Source organism: Thalassophryne amazonica, unplaced genomic scaffold (assembly GCF_902500255.1).
Source record: "Thalassophryne amazonica unplaced genomic scaffold, fThaAma1.1, whole genome shotgun sequence".
Classification (NCBI taxonomy): Eukaryota; Metazoa; Chordata; class Actinopteri; order Batrachoidiformes; family Batrachoididae; genus Thalassophryne; species Thalassophryne amazonica.
The window spans coordinates 171,470-190,083 of NW_022986248.1; the positions used below are offsets into that span (position 1 = coordinate 171,470).

The window sequence follows — 18,614 nt, forward strand, 5'->3', positions numbered from 1 at the left end:
TCAAGCTTGTCTGACGCAATCACACGTGATTCAAATCCATATGGTTTTTGAAAAAAATAATAAGGTCGATACTTTTCTAATAGACCTCGTATAAAACAAATACTAATCCAATATTTCTGTTACCAAAAAAAAAAGCTATAAGAGTGATAAGTAAAAAACCGTATCATGAACCAACAAATTCATTGTTTGTTCGTCTTCAGTTTTTGAAATTTTATGACTTGGTTGATTATTTTACAATACAAATAATGTATAAAGTTAAAAATGGACTCTTGCCTCATTATGTCCAGGAGCTGTTTAAAATGAGAGAGTTGTTGGGAAAGTGTAGTGACACGGACCCACAACAGGGGGCGTAAATGAACGGACAATGGATGAGCCAAAAGTTTAACACTTTACTGTTGTGAAATGTGCACAACGAAATACAGACAATTGCAGATTTTGGAATGCAGTCAAATATACAAAGGTGACATGCGGGCAGGCTCGAGGATAGAAGACGTCTGTCCAGAGAAGAGCCGGATCTCACACGATTTTCACTGCCAGCGGATCTGGAGCACAGTGGAGCCGCCAAGTCCCGAGTCCCCAGGTGGCCACCGTCTCCAGCTGTCAGATCTGGTACTGCTGGCAGGAAGCAAAAACAGTTAAGGGTGAGTGTGTGTGTACACACCCAGTAAAACAGTCAGCAAACGATCTCTCCTGTATCGGGTGGGAAAAACATCTCCACCTCTGAAATAAGTACACAGTTTATGCAGAGTCAATTTCCTACTTATTGAAGTTCGGAGTGAGAAGTGAAATCTGTCACTCCTCCACCATCCGCGAACCCAGCCTCCAGCTGAAAGTAGCGAGCAAGACACCTGCAAACAGTTCAACAAACACGAGAGAGAGTAAACGTGCATTCGGCACCACAACGGCTGAGTATTTTACCTAAAAGGTAAGACGATATCTCGGCAGCGAGGTGGAGATGCTGTCCGGCTTTTATGGGATAGATGATGATGATGAGTGGCACCTGCCACTCCCGGCTGCTCCCTGGAGGCGGCTGCGCCCTCTCGTGCCTGAAGCCCGCACTTCAGGCAGGGCGCCCTCTGGTGGTGGGCCAGCAGTACCGCCTCTTCAGCGGCCCACACAACAGGACCCCCCCCCCCAACGGGCGTCTCCTGGCGCCCGACCCGGCTTGTCAGGATGACGGTTGTAGAAATTGGCCAGGAGGGCCGCATCCAGGATGAAGCTCCTCTTCACCCAGGAGCGTTCTTCAGGTCCATACCCCTCCCAGTCCACCAAGTACTGGAACCCCCGGCCCTTCCGACGGACGTCCAGGAGCCTGCGAACTGTCCATGCCGGCTCCCAATCGATGACCCGGGCAGGAGGCGGCGCCGGTCCAGGAGTACAGAGGGGTGAGGTGTGATGTGGTTTGATCCTGGAGACGTGAAAAACTGGGTGGATCCGCAGTGAAGCTGGGAGCTGGAGCTTCACTGCGGCCAGACTGAGGACCTTGAGGATCTTGAACGGGCCGATGTATCTGTCCTTCAACTTAGGAGGATGTCCTTCGTTGACAGCCACACCTCCTGCCCGGGCTAGTATGCAGGGGCCGGGGAACGCCGGCGGTCTGCGTGGGCCTTGGCCCTCGTCTAGGCCTTCAACAGGGCAGAACGGGCGGTGCACCACACCTGATGGCATCTTCGTAGGTGGGCCTGGACCGAGGGCACACCGACCTCTCCCTCCACCATTGTAAACAATGGGGGCTGGTACCCCAGACACACCTCAAACGGGGAGAGGACGGTGGCAGAGGACACTTGTCTGTTATGAGCGTACTCGATCCAGGCCAGATGGTCACTCCAGGCCACGGGGTGCGCGGATGTCACACAGCGAAGGGCCTGTTTGAGTTCTTGGTTAGCCCGCTCTGCCTGTCCGTTCATCTGTGGGTGATACCCGGACGAGAGGCTCACGGTGGCCCCCAGTTCTCTCCAGAAACTCCTCCAGACTTGAGAGGAGAACTGAGGACCATGATCCAAGACAATGTGAGTTGGTATCCCATGCAGACGGACGACGTGGGGGACCAGGAGGTCTGCTGTCTCCTGGGCCGTTGGGAGCTTCGGGAGGGCCACGAAGCGGGCCGCCTTGGAGAATCGGTCCACTATCGTGAGGATGGTCGTCATGCCCTGGGACGGTGGGAGGCCCGTGACAAAGTCCAGGCCAATGTGTTACCAGGGGCGATGAGGCACCGGAAGCGGCTGAAGAAGTCCTTGAGTCTTTGAGTGGTCTGCCTTGCCCCTGGCGCAGGTGGTACAGGCCTTCCTGTAAGTGTACTTCCGGTTTGCGGTCATGAAAACTGAGTTGGATGGACTATGAACTCACTCGCGCTCATCTGTCATCATCCTTGCTTCGTTCTGTAATTAACGCTGCTCGGTATTAAAGACTGCTCAGACCTATTTACCAAAATAACTGTCTCATATTTAACACCCCCCCCCCCCCCCCCCCCCACACACACACACACACGCACACACACACACATTGTCCAAATTAAACAAAAATACTGTCATTCAGTTGTGCTGCATTTGTACTGATTGGTGTTGCAAAACTGTGTTGTGCTGCTATTATTTTTGATATATTACAGTTTATAAGGTTGTAAGGTCACCGGGTCCTCCACGTTACCCAAATTACACAAAAATAATCTTAATCGTTTGCATTGTTTAAAGTTTTTGTTCATGCTGCTGTCATGTTGTTGTTATTGTACATTTAGCTGCTGCCATTTTTGTCGGGGTCGCCACAACGGATACGGCCAGTATTTGGCACAAGTTTTATGCCGGATGCCCTTTCTGATGCAACTCCATTGTAACCTGGAGAAACACACACAGCCGCTGGTGTTCCAAAGAGGTCTCCCATCCAAGTACTAACCAGGTCCCACGCTGCTTAGCTTCTGAGATCTGACGGGATCAGGCAGACACAGAGCAGACCGGCTGCTGTCATAATTGTTTTAATATATTAATACTAATATATTGTATTAGAAGTTAATTAATAAGGTCAAAGGTCAGCCAACACTTCACATTGTCCAAATCAAACAAAAATGTGTCAGTCGTTTGTGCCACTATAATTTGTGTCACTATTGCTTTTGTTATATTAGTAAAAATTAGAAAGTCAGCGGGTGATGATGTCATCAGCCCACCCACATCATCCGAATCCCACAGAAGTGGTGTCATTCATTCATTCATTCACATACAGTTGTGCTGCTGTCATTATTGATGATCTTCAAAAAGCCTTGCAGTGGGACCCAATAATACGAATATCTCACCTCACCCACCAACTCCAGCAGTCTTGCACCGCCCAAGGGGACCCTGATGTGTTACATGGATGCAGGCACACAGGGCACACAGGGCACACAGGGCACACAGGGCACACAGGGCACCCCCCCCACACACACACACACACACTACGTGCACAAGGGACATTGGCCCTGGAAAAATAAACCTAGATAAGCTAGACATAAACCATCCGTAGATACTGCCATGCTCGTAATCAGCCTGTTGGTCTTCTGTGCCCTCATAAAGATCCCATGTATACAGTCTGTCCCAACTGCCAGCAGGTCAGTCCACAGACGGGATTATCATTTTTAATATGTTAATAAAAGTTAAATAAGGGTTTGATTGTTGCAGAGTTTTGTGTGTGTAAATTCAGGTTGGCCCCAATCAGACTGTACCAAGTTGCAGGTTTTATTAAATAAAGTGAGCAGGTTTTATGTTGTTTTTTTGCATCACCTCAGACTGTCATGCAGCAAGGGTGATGTGGCACACACAGGTGGTGGTCACAAATGCAGGTGTTGGATTGTTCAAAAGGCTTTATCCAAAAAACACAGGCAATAGTACGGTACACAGGCAGGCAGTCAGCCAGGGAGAGTTACAGAGGATAAAACGAGGTCATACAACAAGCCAGGTTCAAAAGACAGGTCGGCAGAGTTCATGGGCAGTGACAAAAGCAAGGTACAAAAAACAAGGCGGGGTCAAACACTGGCAGGCAAGAGAATAAACACTAGACAAGGCTGTGGTATGAGGCTGAAACGACCGATTTCTATATATGACTGGATCGCCATTGGCCAATAGTTTTTGAAGCAAACCGGCCACCATATTACCACTCTGATGTTCTGCTCCTGAACGCTCTTTTCTATTGATCTTTAATGAGGCACATGTAACAGGGTAATAATATCCGGGTCGAATTCCGCCAAATTAACTCAAATTACTCATTTTTTGTTACAATAAGTTCATATTATATGTATATATACCTGTTTGGCATTGAAGAGTGAGAAGTCCATATGTCTTTGAACGCACCTCACACAGCACGCAGCTGGTGCAGGGGGAGGGGCAAACTCAGTGCAGCTTGGACTGTGTGAGAGGTAAGACGTATGAAACTGGTTCCTCATATTGAGCACTTTTTCTGTAAATTCACGTTCTGTCCACGATTTATTTCCAACTTTAATGGTGCAGAGGTGTCTTTTGTGTGTGTGCGAAATGTTAAATGTAAGTTTTTGGGCCAAGTGTAATGCTTTAGCTGGCACATGGTTTAAGCTAGCTGAGGGGTGCTTTGCTGTAGAGTCAATGTAAACTTACTTGCACCACACACTGCAAACGTGGCCTGTACTAATTTTATTTTACTGTTTTATTTTCTTAGTTGTGCTCTTTTATGAAGAGAAGTGTCTTGGACCACTGTGCTCACTGCAGTTTTTTTTTTTTTATGTCCAAACAGGTATGAGTTTGACAATTGTTTTGTCTTAAATTTTCTGTTCTATTTACTGTTATGGTTGTACATAAATGTGAATGACTGTTTTATTTTACATATTTGGTTTATTCAGGTACTCAGTGCAGCTTGGACTGTGTGAGAGTTGTGCTCTTTTATGAAGAGAAGTGTCTTGGACCACTGTGCTCACTGCAGTTTTTTTTTATGTCCAAACAGACCCAGTGCAGTTTGGACTGGGCGAGAGTAAAGACAGTCAGACCACATCCAGCTTCTGTCATCCTTCCCGAACTACTCAATAGAACACAACGCAGGGGACACCCGGTTACAATGGTGCCGTGACCCATTGGATTCCAGAAGCGTCGGTGCCAACTCGACCACCGAGGGGTGCTCAGCTATTCACAAGTTTCCTCCTAGCTCAACATTGTGCGGTTGGATGACTTTGGGTTACTGTGGTTTAGTCTAATTTCATCTCTTGGAGACAGATTTAGCGTTTTGGTGGTTATCTGCTACACTTTTGTTTTTTTACATCACATTTGATCTGTGTTTTGTTCACCATGTTCAGTAAAGTTGATTCTGGGGCAGATGATGGTGCTTCTGATGGCACAGGTGAGACACATGTGGGGATTGGGAGGGGCTGGTTTAGAGATGTTACCCAGACCCCCCGAGTGGGCATGTTGAGAACGCCTAGGTTCAGTTCTACTCGAGTACAGCCTCCGCAAGTTGATTTGAACCCACGTGTTGTTGGTGATTTTGTGTTTGGCACTTTAATATCAGACTTAGCTAATCAAATTGGTCAGTCTATTGCTGGTCAGCTGCAGAGCAATATCGGCTCACGCTCGCAGCCTAATGATACCTTTCAAACAGCTCAGAACAGCACACCTTCTGAATTGAATCTGTCTGCTGTTAAACTCATTATGCAGTCTGATGTTAAAGACCCACCTGTCTTTAGAGGGGATGGAAGTGACAAATGTTCTGTAAATGAGTGGGTTGAAATGGTAGAGCTTTACCTCACAAAGAGAGCAATACCAGTACAACAGCAACAATCTGAGGTATTAGCTAAGTTACTTGGGAAAGCTAGAGATGTGGTGAAGGTTACTCTACGCAACCAGTCCTTACCATATGACTCCCAGGCACCTAGTGTAATATTTGATATACTAAAACAGAACTACGGTGAGTTAGCATACTCCGCCATGCCCATGGCTGACTTTTACAACACTAGGCCACTCCCAAATGAAAGTGATCCGTCCAGGGTGGAAGTGATTTCCAGGATGCCCAAAGAGACCCTGATGGAAGAGGATGGATGTACGCCTTCAGTGAGAAAAGTGAAGTCCTTCCTGGGCATGGTTTTCTTCTACCAAAGCTTCATTCCCCGATGTTCAGCCATAGCCAAACCGCTGTTTGCCTTAACATCCAGATCAATGAGAAAGGGCAGGCATCCACAGTCGAGAAAAGGGGCTGGCACATTCAGGAAACTGACACCAACAGACTGGACTTCGGCCTGTGAGGAGGCCTTCGAGAAGCTGAAGAGTGAGCTTCTCGGATGTGCTGTGATGGCCCACCCTGACTTCGACAAGCCCTTTATTCTGTCAGTTGATGCGTCCCTAGACGGCCTCGGGGCAGCTTTATCGCAACTTCCCATCGGTGAAGATAAGGCTCGTCCTATTGCGTTTGCAAGTAAGACCTTAAGCAAGTCGCAACAGAGATACCCTGCCCACCGACTTGTTTCACTGTGAATTGTTTCTTTTTTTTTTTCGTTCTATCTCTCACACACACATACATACACACTCATGCACTCGCTCTCATTATGTCCACCAAGAATGTAATAAAGTCATGGGCATGTGTTTATTTATTATTATGACATTATTACAATGACATTATTATGCTGCTTAAATTCAGCGGATGGTGTCATCTGATCTGGGAAAAGGTTTTTTTTTGTGACCATCGCGCGTCGACTGTTAACCTATGACACAGTGGTACACAGAGGTCAAAAAAGTAGGCTTCCCATGGATGCACACCGGGTTCTGTTGTGGCGTTTCAAATAAATAAATAAATGTTAGACACCCCTAATAAAATGAAAAACTTTATATATATATATATATATATATATATATAGTATGGGAGCACTTAGGCTGTGCAGATTTTTGCTTTAATATTTGTTACAAAGATGAACATTTTTTTCAAGGCTAGGAAAAGAAAGTTCCAGGTCATTCCAGGGTCTTAAAGTACCTTGTTAGTATTTTGACTGGGGCTGGAGAGCTAAAAGCCTTGAAAAAGAACTGTGTTTTTCACAGCTTCTTTTCCGTGTGCTGACACTCTGTAACTCCAGTGGAGTTAATTCTGAGATGTGTTGCAGCCTTACTTTGTCAAATACACACACTGTTGTGTGGGCTGCTGAAGAGGAGGTACTGCTGGCCCACCACCACCAGATGGCGCCCTGCTTGAAGTGCGGGCTTCAAGCATGAGAGGGCGTCGGAGCAACGGAGAGTGACAGCTGTTACTCATCATCTGCACCAGCTGTCACTCATCTTCCACATCACCATAAAAGCCGGACTACAACTCCACCTCCCCGCCGAGAAATCAGCAACCAAGAGGTAACCGTCTCTATTGAGATTTCTCTGCTAAACTGAACTCTTCTTTGCAGCCATTTGACCTGTGGTGTCCTTATCGGAGCTGGAGTAAGGGCGTGACCGCGACGACTTCGCATCACGCTCCATATCAGATAAGTGGTTACACAGGAGCTGTACGAGTGTGTGATTGGAGGTGGAGGTGCTCCCTCCTTAAAGAACATTATCTGTGAGTGGACTACTGAGTGTGCAGATTCACACTCACCTGGATTTTCTCTGTTCTCTGCCAGCAGTACCAGGGTCGACAGCCGAAGGCAGAGGCCACCTGGGGACTCGGGATTTGGCGGCTCCGGTGTTCTTCAGGCCCGTTGGTGGTGGAAGCTGTGTGGGAATCAGCTCTTCTCTCTCCAGAGGTCTTCTATCTTCGAGCCTGCCCACACGTCACCTGGTGTATAATTGGCAATCCATATTTCTGTCTGTATTCCGTTGTGTGTTTCCACAACATTAAATTGTTACTCGTTGGCTTATCCATTGTCCGTTCCTTAGCACCCCCTGTTGTGGGTCCGTGTCACGACACCTTCCCAACACACACCCCTCAAAGAACTGTGAAACAAAAGTGCATAACAAGTGGATGGAAATGCACACAAATGCAATCTTCCTTTTGCCGCAGAAACAAAAATTCGCTTAAGAGTTGCAATACTAGTTAGATGTTAACACAACTAATGACAGAGAGGACCAGTTACTGCTGTAATAATGTTACACGTAAGTACCGTTTGTCACCATATAATATTACAAATGGTACAATAACCAAAATTATTGTTCAGTCTTATTTATGAAAATCTAATCCCACACGATCTGGTTTCTATACTGCTCCGGTTATTGCAACCGTAAGCAGCACAAAATACCGGCAAATTTGCTCAGTCTCCATTGACTGATTGACTCTGGTGCAAGCCTATTGTGAAGAGACCAATCCAATATGGTGGTGACCCTGGATTATGTTGCAGCAAGTTATGAGGCGTCCAAAGAAGAAAATGATCTAATTACTGAACTCATTTCTTTATCTTCAATTATGCCAGAAAACATGTCTGACTTGCAGCAAGCTCAACTTTTAACGCTTCAACTGAAGTTGGACAAACTTTACATTAATAAGGCTAAAGGAGCCTTCTTACGCTCTAAAGCAAAATGGTTAGAAGACGGTGAATAAAATTCAAGTTACTTTTTTAAATTAGAAAAGCAAAGACAAACTAAAAATTGTATAAACAAGCTCTCTATTAATGCCAATATTATAGATAATCCTAAATATCCACGTACTGTGAAAATTTCTATAAAGATCTTTACAAGTCCAACTTCTCACTGGTACATATGAATAATTTCTTTAATGGTATAGATAATGTCAAATTTCTTAGTGAACCTAATCAAAAAATATGTGATTCATCAATATTAGCGCCTTGGGGCAACTGTTTGTTGTGATTTGGCGCTATACAAGAAAAAAGTTGATTGATTGATTGATTGATTGATATTACACTTGTGGAGTTTTCTGATGCTGTTAAAAAGCTTACATTAAACAAATCTCCAGGTGCAGATGGATTAACCTTTGAATTTAATAAAGCGTTCTGTTCTCAGCTTGCCCCTTTCTTGTTAAAAGTTTTTTTTTTTTTTCAGAAAGTATAAACAAGAAACAGCTTCCACCTTCATTATGTCAAGGCCTAATAACCTTAATTCCCAAGCCCCATAAAGATGCTTTAATTTTAGCTAACTGGTGGCCAATTACCCTCCTTAATAATGATTACAGAGTTTTAGTTCTCTGTCTTGCAATCAAATTAAAAAAAGTTGGGCTTACTTACTCTCATGATGAATTCCTACTTGTGTATAATTTCCCAGTGTTACCAAAGAAATCTGCTGTAGTTTTGATGCAGTTCCTTTTGGTGTTAAAATGTTAATGTCAACCTGTGTACATAATCCTGCTGTTGACCCATCCATCGAATTATTTATTGGTAATTCTGAACCATTTTTGATCTTAAAAACAAATAAATGTAATAGAGAACTCATAAATCGGGATCTCAATCAGCAAACCAGCCACTGTATTTGTTTGGGACAATTTATTTTCTGATATTGAGTGGAACTCTGTTTGGCTATTAACAATTTTTTTTTGTCACTAATAAGATGTGCGAGGTGTGCCTTAAGATTTTGCACAGCTGTTACCCCGTAAACAGTGTGATTTCAAAGTTTCACGTAAATGTTGACCATCTTTTTTGAGAATGTTCATACACACAATTTTTTTGGAAGGATATAACCCTGTTTGTGAATAGAAAACTTACTTTAGAAATAGATTTTGATTGTAGAGATATATTTTCCCTTACCAAAAAGTAGTACATGCAAGTATGTTTCAAGTATACTTCCAGTTTACTTTTTATATACTTATCAGTACTATTTTTTGGTAAGGGTTTTTGGTATATTTTCTAAAAATGTCTCCCTAAAAAAAAGTTTATTTTGAATCTGCTCTTAATGAAGGCCAAATTTTATATTCATAGCTGTAAATACTCTCATCAAAAGTCCTTACTTTCATCTTACTTAACCTCTTTAAATTTTTTACAAATAGTAAAGCACAGAAGACTAAAACCATATGTAACAAATTCAAATTTTATATATATTTGTAACATTTAAGCCTTGTATGCTTGATGCTTGAGCCTCGTACCTTGTTCTTGTTATTATTGTATGCTGTACATTTTCAATACATTTTTTTGGGGAAAAAAAGTTAGGAGGTGTCTACGTATATAACGTCTATGGACACTAACTGTGTGAAAATCAGTAGAAAAAAGTACTTTCCCGCATCATCTTGCCTCTGTCGTTTGCGGCGCACTCTTTGGCATTCCAGAAGTGACAAACTGAACGTCCGCAGCTGAAGCGGTGAGAAACATTTTTAAACTTTAACAATTTAAGTTTTTAAAAACGTAATCAGCCTTATTTGGAGGCTGATTGTGGCTTCTGTGACTTGTGATTGTGTTGTCAAGCGAATGCACTTTTATCGTAACTCGACCGGCTATTTGAACTTTACAAATGAATAACTTAAAAAAAATTGTTTGTTATAAAACTTTATAATCTTAACAACATTTATAAAGAATCAGTTAGGCGAATTTTGTGCAACTGAGATTAAAAAACTGTAGGATAAAGGGATTTTCAGTGAACAAAAAAGTGAAACCAAAAATGTTTCAGAAAATCATCTTTTGTGTCTTTTTATTCTACTTACAGAATTGTGTTTATTTTGTAATTTGAGGCTAACGTGTGGTAATGTAAAAAACCTGGGCTTAATTTTTATTATTATTATTATTATTAATTTTTTGTTGTTATATGTAAATTATCTGGAAACGTTCTTCAGTAAATTTTTGAAAAAAATAATTAAGGGTTTCTTAATATCTATTTATTCATAATATAATGAAGGCAAAGCCTTTGACCGAGCACCATTTTTCTCTATCGAAAAATATTGAAGTTGTTTGATTGAAATACTGTTAAAATTGAAGATTCAATGGAGACATATGATTTTAATAATTTTCTTCAGGGGTTGATGATTTCATTAAAAAAGTGATGTTTACACAACAAAAGACATTTATTCTTCTGTCTTATGTGACACTGACAACATGTATCACATGTATTAAATTGCAATTATAAAATGAAATTAGGTACTTGAATGAAACTAGGTACTTATGCAATGTACACTGTAGAAGTATTCAGTACAGGACCTCGAATTATAAATAAGCAAGAATTTAGTAACAGTTCACAGAAACACTGTGAACTGTTTTTTAAAGTACTCACTATCGGCCGAAATTTTGCCGATAGAACGCTGATAATTTCTCATAAACAGAACAGTTACTGAAATGTTTGTCAGCAATGTCAAATGTCCTTGCATCGTTTGTCCAGTAGATGGAGCTCTGACTCCATTCAACTGAGAGCTGCTTACACCCCTGCTTAAATGTGTTCATCACCGGCCCCCGTAGTTCACCGTCACACTGCACTGATCGGCTGACAAAAGCATACAAGTAAGTTTATAAGGATGTTGTTTGTAATAACTTTGCGATTACATTCACCCACATTTCTCCCGTTTCAGTTCAACTCAGTTTGATTAACTCAGTTTATGTAGTAATGTGTCAAATGTGCTTCATTGCATTGGTCATGCTTTTTATTAAGCCCACGTTGTGTAGACCTTATTTCTAGCATGAAAAACCTTTGTTTACTGCTAAGAGGTCACTGGTCGTCCGGAAGGGTTCTGGGAATTACTGCCATTCGCCATTAACCCTCTGGGGCCGACACCATCGTATACGACGGCTGGGACCAAGCTTTACTAAATTGTAAATAACTTTTTAATGATATGAGATAGAAACTTACTTTTTTTTTTTTTTGCTGAAAAGTTAACTCTGTGGACTTTCGATCTACCGTTGGCCATCTTGGTACTCCTCATAGAAGATGTGTGATGACGTGCACAATGTGAGTGTCCAATCAGAATTGGTTCTTCATCACATGGTTTTCCAAAATCCAATTGTAGGGCAGATTTACCTCACGTGATATGGCAAAGATTGTTTTCAGGAGTGATATCTTACTAGCTGGCCCGTTTGATTAGCCCCCTAACTGCTCCAATTGCATTTTTGCATTTTTTCAACTTGAAAATTCTTCTCTGTTATAAAGTTAATAAGAGGACAAAGCTTCAGCTTTTAGCTCATATCTTTTTTGTTAAGGGTCCAAAAAATAACATTTTATTCATTTAAAAAAAAAAATATCGGCTGATTTATCGGCTATTGGCAAATCAGCCGATTTATCGATTATCTGCATTTTATTTCATCCAAATATCGTTATCGGCATCTGCCTCAAAAATCCATATAGGTCAGGCTCTTATATATATATATAGATATATATCTATATATATATAGATATAGATATATATCTATATATATATATATATTAGTGGGGAATAAGTTTCATTACAGTAGAAGTCTTTCAGAAAGCGCTGTAACTAGGTTTAAGGATATGATTCCTTCTTTATGTTCTCTAATGCCATATACCAACACAGTGCAGAGTAGCTACCTAAACTCTGTAAGTGAGATAGAGTATCTCGTCAATAGTTTTACATCCTCATTGAAGACAACTTTGGATGCTGTAGCTCCTCTGAAAAAGAGAACCTTAAATCAGAAGTGCCTGACTCCGTGGTATAACTCACAAACTCACAGCTTAAAGCAGATAACCCGTAAGTTGGAGAGGAAATGGCGTCTCACTAATTTAGAAGATCTTCACTTAGCCTGGAAAAAGAGTCTGTTGCTCTATAAAAAAAGCCCTCCGTAAGCTAGGACATCTTACTACTCATCACTAATTGAAGAAAATAAGAACAACCCCAGGTTTCTTTTCAGCACTGTAGCCAGGCTGACAAAGAGTCAGAGCTCTATTGAGCCGAGTATTCCTTTAACTTTAACTAGTAATGACTTCATGACTTTCTTTGCTAATGCGGCAAAGCGGACAATTTACTCCTCAATCGTCAAGGCAATTAGAAATCATGAATGAACATGGTATGTCGGACTTCTGACACCACCCTGGGAATTTCACCCAGGGAATTCAACAATTGAATAACTTCAACCTAAGACACACAGGTTTGTTGTAATTGAGACAGAGACGTGGTTCCCAAATACAAACAAATAATTTATTAACAATTGAAGTTCTAGTTAAAAAGACAATTTTATAAAAAACTCATTTAAAACACCACCAATTATGACCACATGAGGGCGCCCTTGCATCACGCAGACCGGCAGCACACGCAGCTGGCAGAGTTTTCCAAATGTCCACACTGAGCGTAAAACCGCCGCAGCAAACAGGGCACATCCACTAGTCTCACGGGACGAAATCTTTCAGCAGAGCACCAGAGCAAAGCAGCAGGGTCTCCTTCCACAGCTTGGTCCAAAATCCTACATTTTAAACAAATAAATATAAAACAAATATCTGAAAGAGGAGCTTACTTTGTGCTGTACATACCGAACCGTCCGTCACAGCAATCAGCTGTAACTCGACACCACCCCAGAGCGTCAAGAGCACCACAAACTCAGCAGCGCACCACCAACGACAGCCCGCACAGAGGTCTCTGTACAACAAAACCACCTCCTTAAACACTCACCACTACACCTCAACGAGCCTGCAGCTGTGGCCGGCGCCTACCTGTCTTCACAGGAACATGGAAGTGAACACGTCCAAACACTTGCAGTCAGTCTCCAGAAAGAGAAAGAAGAGCACACACACTCCCTCTTTTATGCAAACACTCCTCTGCCACAACCAGCCGCACTCAATCCACCAGCTGAACATCATTAAGGTCATCCATCCTGCTACAATCCACCCCCACAAATTATATCGTCGCCCCGACGATGGAATAGACCCCATTCCTTAACCTTAATCATACCACCTATATTACATAGGGCCAGAAGGACCCACTTGCACTGCAGACCATGGAAGATGATGAATATTAGAATGATGACCCGCAGTAACCCTAGTCGTCCGCCGAAGTACAACCTCTTCACTAAGGGGGAGGGAAGACATACTAGACTCCACTGGCAGAGGTGGCACAGCAATCACTGGATCTACTGGTGGACTCAACTGCGGGGAAGCAGGTAAACTCACAACCGCCGCACTCTCCAGCACTCTCCACCTGAGGGGCAACCTGGGTCACCTCTCCCACCCCCTCCACCTGAGGAGCAGGCAGAGTCACCACTTCCTGCACAACTGAAGTAGACGCAGGGTCCTCGGATCCTGACACCAACCACCCGCCATTACTCCACCACCTGTCCTGTAATTGCTCCACCACAGGTGGAGAAAACTCCACAGGGGGCAGAGAATGGGCCACAACCTCATCAGGGGACCCAAGCCCTACCACTACCTTCAACAATGAGCGATGAACCTGCTTGGCTCTGGTTAAATCATCCTTAGGGGCAATTGTATAAACAGTCCCTTCTCCTTGTGGTGCCCTCAGGACACGATACATCACAGAGGACCACTGGTCCTGGATCTTATGACGGCCCCGTACCCCAAAATCTCGCAACCAGACCAACTGGCCCTCCTTCAGGCAAACATCACGGATACGCTGATCATATTCCTTCTTACGCCGCTCTGCAGCGGCCTTCAGCCGATCCCGGGCTCCATCAAAAGCCATCTGCAAGCGGGTCTGGTGCTCCCGGACCCACTCATGAACAAAACCACCCACAGGCTTCCGAACTGACCAAACATCAACAAAAAAGGAGACTCACCAGTTGCCTGATGCAGTGTTGTATTATAAGCATACAAAACCTGGGGCAGACAAGAACCCCAATGATGCTTTCGAGACACGGGCAGCGTGCGCAACAGATCATGAAGCGTTCTATTAAAACGCTCACACTGCCCATTCCCAGATGGATGGTATGGTGTAGTACGAGATTTCTCTATGCCATAAATGTCGGACTCTGTAGTTTTCTCTGGGCCCCTCCCCAATCAGACCGGGAGTGACATGTTTAGCCGCATGTTCTCCTTGAATTGCTGGCTGTCTGAGTGGTGTCCAAAAAATGAGGTGGGCTTCATAGATAATTGGCAAAGCTTCTGGGGAAACCTGGTCTTGTTAGGAGAGACGGCATCCATCCCACTTTGGATGGAGCAGCTCTCATTTCTAGAAATCTGGCTAATTTTCTTAAATCCTCCAAACCGTGACTATCCAGGGTTGGGACCAGGAAGCAGAGTTGTAGTCTTACACACCTCTCTGCAGCTTCTCTCCCCCTGCCATCCCCTCATTACCCATCCCCGTAGAGACGGTGCCTGCTCCCAGACTACCAATAACCAGCAAAAATCTATTTAAGCATAAAAATTCAAAAAGAAAAATAATATAGCACCTTCAACTGCACCACAGACTAAAACAGTTAAATGTGGTCTATTAAACATTAGGTCTCTCTCTTCTAAGTCCCTGTTGGTAAATGATATAATAATTGATCAACATATTGATTTATTCTGCCTAACAGAAACCTGGTTACAGCAGGATGAATATGTTAGTTTAAATGAGTCAACACCCCCGAGTCACACTAACTGTCAGAACGCTCGTAGCACGGGCCGGGGCGGTGGATTAGCAGCAATCTTCCATTCCAGCTTATTAATTAATCAAAAACCCAGACAGAGCTTTAATTCATTTGAAAGCTTGTCTCTTAGTCTTGTCCATCCAAATTGGAAGTCCCAAAAACCAGTTTTATTTGTTATTATCTATCGTCCACCTGGTCGTTACTGTGAGTTTCTCTGTGAATTTTCAGACCTTTTGTCTGACTTAGTGCTTAGCTCAGATAAGATAATTATAGTGGGCGATTTTAACATCCACACAGATGCTGAGAATGACAGCCTCAACACTGCATTTAATCTATTATTAGACTCTATTGGCTTTGCTCAAAAGTAAATGAGTCCACCCACCACTTTAATCATATCTTAGATCTTGTTCTGACTTATGGTATGGAAATAGAAGACTTAACAGTATTCCCTGAAAACTCCCTTCTGTCTGATCATTTTTTAATAACATTTACATTTACTCTGATGGACTACCCAGCAGTGGGGAATAAGTTTCATTACACTAGAAGTCTTTCAGAAAGCGCTGTAACTAGGTTTAAGGATATTATTCCTTCTTTATGTTCTCTAATGCCATATAACAACACAGTGCAGAGTAGCTACCTAAACTCTGTAAGGGAGATAGAGTATCTCGTCAATAGTTTTACATCCTCATTGAAGACAACTTTGGATGCTGTAGCTCCTCTGAAAAGAGAGCTTTAAATCAGAAGTGTCTGACTCCATGGTATAACTCTCAAACTCGTAGCTTAAAGCAGATAACCCGTAAGTTGGAGAGGGAAATGGCGTCTCACTAATTTAGAAGATCTTCACTTAGCCTGGAAAAAGAGTCTGTTGCTCTATAAAAAAGCCCTCCGTAAAGCTAGGACATCTTTCTACTCATCACTAATTGAAGAAAATAAGAACAACCCCAGGTTTCTTTTCAGCACTGTAGCCAGGCTGACAAAGAGTCAGAGCTCTATTGAGCTGAGTATTCCATTAACTTTAACTAGTAATGACTTCATGACTTTCTTTGCTAACAAAATTTTAACTATTAGAGAAAAAATTACTCATAACCATCCCAAAGACGTATCGTTATCTTTGGCTGCTTTCAGTGATGCCGGTATTTGGTTAGACTCGTTCTCTCCGATTGTTCTGTCTGAGTTATTTTCATTAGTTACTTCATCCAAACCATCAACATGTTTATTAGACCCCATTCCTACCAGGCTGCTCAAGGAAGCCCTACCATTATTTAATGCTTCGATCTTAAATATGATCAATCTATCTTTGTTAGTTGGCTATGTACCACAGGCTTTTTAAGTTGGCAGTAATTAAACCATTACTTAAAAAGCCATCACTTGACCCAGCTATCTTAGCTAATTATAGGCCAATCTCCAACCTTCCTTTTCTCTCAAAAATTCTTGAAAGGGTAGTTGTAAAACAGCTAACTGATCATCTGCAGAGGAATGGTCTATTTGAAGAGTTTCAGTCAGGTTTTAGAATTCATCATAGTACAGAAACAGCATTAGTGAAGGTTACAAATGATCTTCTTATGGCCTCGGACAGTGGACTCATCTCTGTGCTTGTTCTGTTAGACCTCAGTGCTGCTTTTGATACTGTTGACCATAAAATTTTATTACAGAGATTAGAGCATGCCATAGGTATTAAAGGCACTGCGCTGCGGTGGTTTGAATCATATTTGTCTAATAGATTACAATTTGTTCATGTAAATGGGGAATCTTCTTCACAGACTAAAGTTAATTATGGAGTTCCACAAGGTTCTGTGCTAGGACCAATTTTATTCACTTTATATATGCTTCCCTTAGGCAGTATTATTAGACGGTATGCTTAAATTTTCATTGTTACGCAGATGATACCAGCTTTATCTATCCATGAAGCCAGAGGACACACACCAATTAGCTAAACTGCAGGATTGTCTTACAGACATAAAGACATGGATGACCTCTAATTTCCTGCTTTTAAACTCAGATAAAACTGAAGTTACTGAAGTTATTGTACTTGGCCCCACAAATCTTAGAAACATGGTGTCTAACCAGATCCTTACTCTGGATGGCATTACCCTGACCTCTAGTAATACTGTGAGAAATCTTGGAGTCATTTTTGATCAGGATATGTCATTCAAAGCGCATATTAAACAAATATGTAGGACTGCTTTTTTGCATTTACGCAATATCTCTAAAATCAGAAAGGTCTTGTCTCAGAGTGATGCTGAAAAACTAATTCATGCATTTATTTCCTCTAGGCTGGACTATTGTAATCATTATTATCAGGTTGTCCTAAAAGTTCCCTAAAAAGCCTTCAGTTAATTCAAAATGCTGCAGCTAGAGTGCTGACGGGGACTAGAAGGAGAGAGCATATCTCACCCCATATTGGCCTCTCTTCATTGGCTTCCTGTTAATTCTAGAATAGAATTTAAAATTCTTCTTCTTACTTATAAGGTTTTGAATAATCAGGTCCCATCTTATCTTAGGGACCTCGTAGTACCATATCACCCCAATAGAGCGCTTCGCTCTCAGACTGCAGGCTTACTTGTAGTTCCTAGGGTTTGTAAGAGTAGAATGGGAGGCAGAGCCTTCAGCTTTCAGGCTCCTCTCCTGTGGAACCAGCTCCCAATTCAGATCAGGGAGACAGACACCCTCTCTACTTTTAAGATTAGGCTTAAAACTTTCCTTTTTGCTAAAGCCTATAGTTAGGGCTGGATCAGGTGACCCTGAACCATCCCTTAGTTATGCTGCTATAGACGTAGACTGCTGGGGGGTTCCCATGATGCACTGTTTCTTTCTCTTTTTGCTCTGTATGCACCACTCTGCATTTAATCATTAGTGATCGATCTCTGCTCCCCTCCACAGCATGTCTTTTTCCTGGTTCTCTCCCTCAGCCCCAACCAGTCCCAGCAGAAGACTGCCCCTCCCTGAGCCTGGTTCTGCTGGAGGTTTCTTCCTGTTAAAAGGGAGTTTTCCTTCCCACTGTAGCCAAGTGCTTGCTCACAGGGGGGTCGTTTTGACCGTTGGGGTTTTACATCATTATTGTATGGCCTTGCCTTACAATATAAAGCGCCTTGGGGCAACTGTTTGTTGTGATTTGGCGCTATATAAAAAAAAAATTGATTGAAATTGATTGATTGATAAAAGCCACACAACTGCTGGATCAATACACTCTCAAAACTCCGTCCCTGATCAGAATGTATCCGAGCTGGAACCCCAAACCTCACGGGTAGGGACTGCCCACGTGTACTTACTAAAG

General features: G+C 42.6%; 1 protein-coding gene across 1 annotated transcript in view; it reads left to right on the top strand.

The window, feature by feature from the left end:
* Positions 1–2,032: 2,032 nt before the first annotated feature.
* LOC117505795 (protein C19orf12 homolog) overlaps positions 2,033–18,614 on the top strand; it is a 120,309-nt gene continuing 103,727 nt past the window's right edge. Inside the window, exons 1-2 of the mRNA XM_034165332.1 lie at positions 2,033–2,039; positions 13,336–13,339. The gene's annotated coding sequence lies outside the window, so the exon portion shown is untranslated. The remainder of the gene's footprint in view (positions 2,040–13,335; positions 13,340–18,614) is intronic.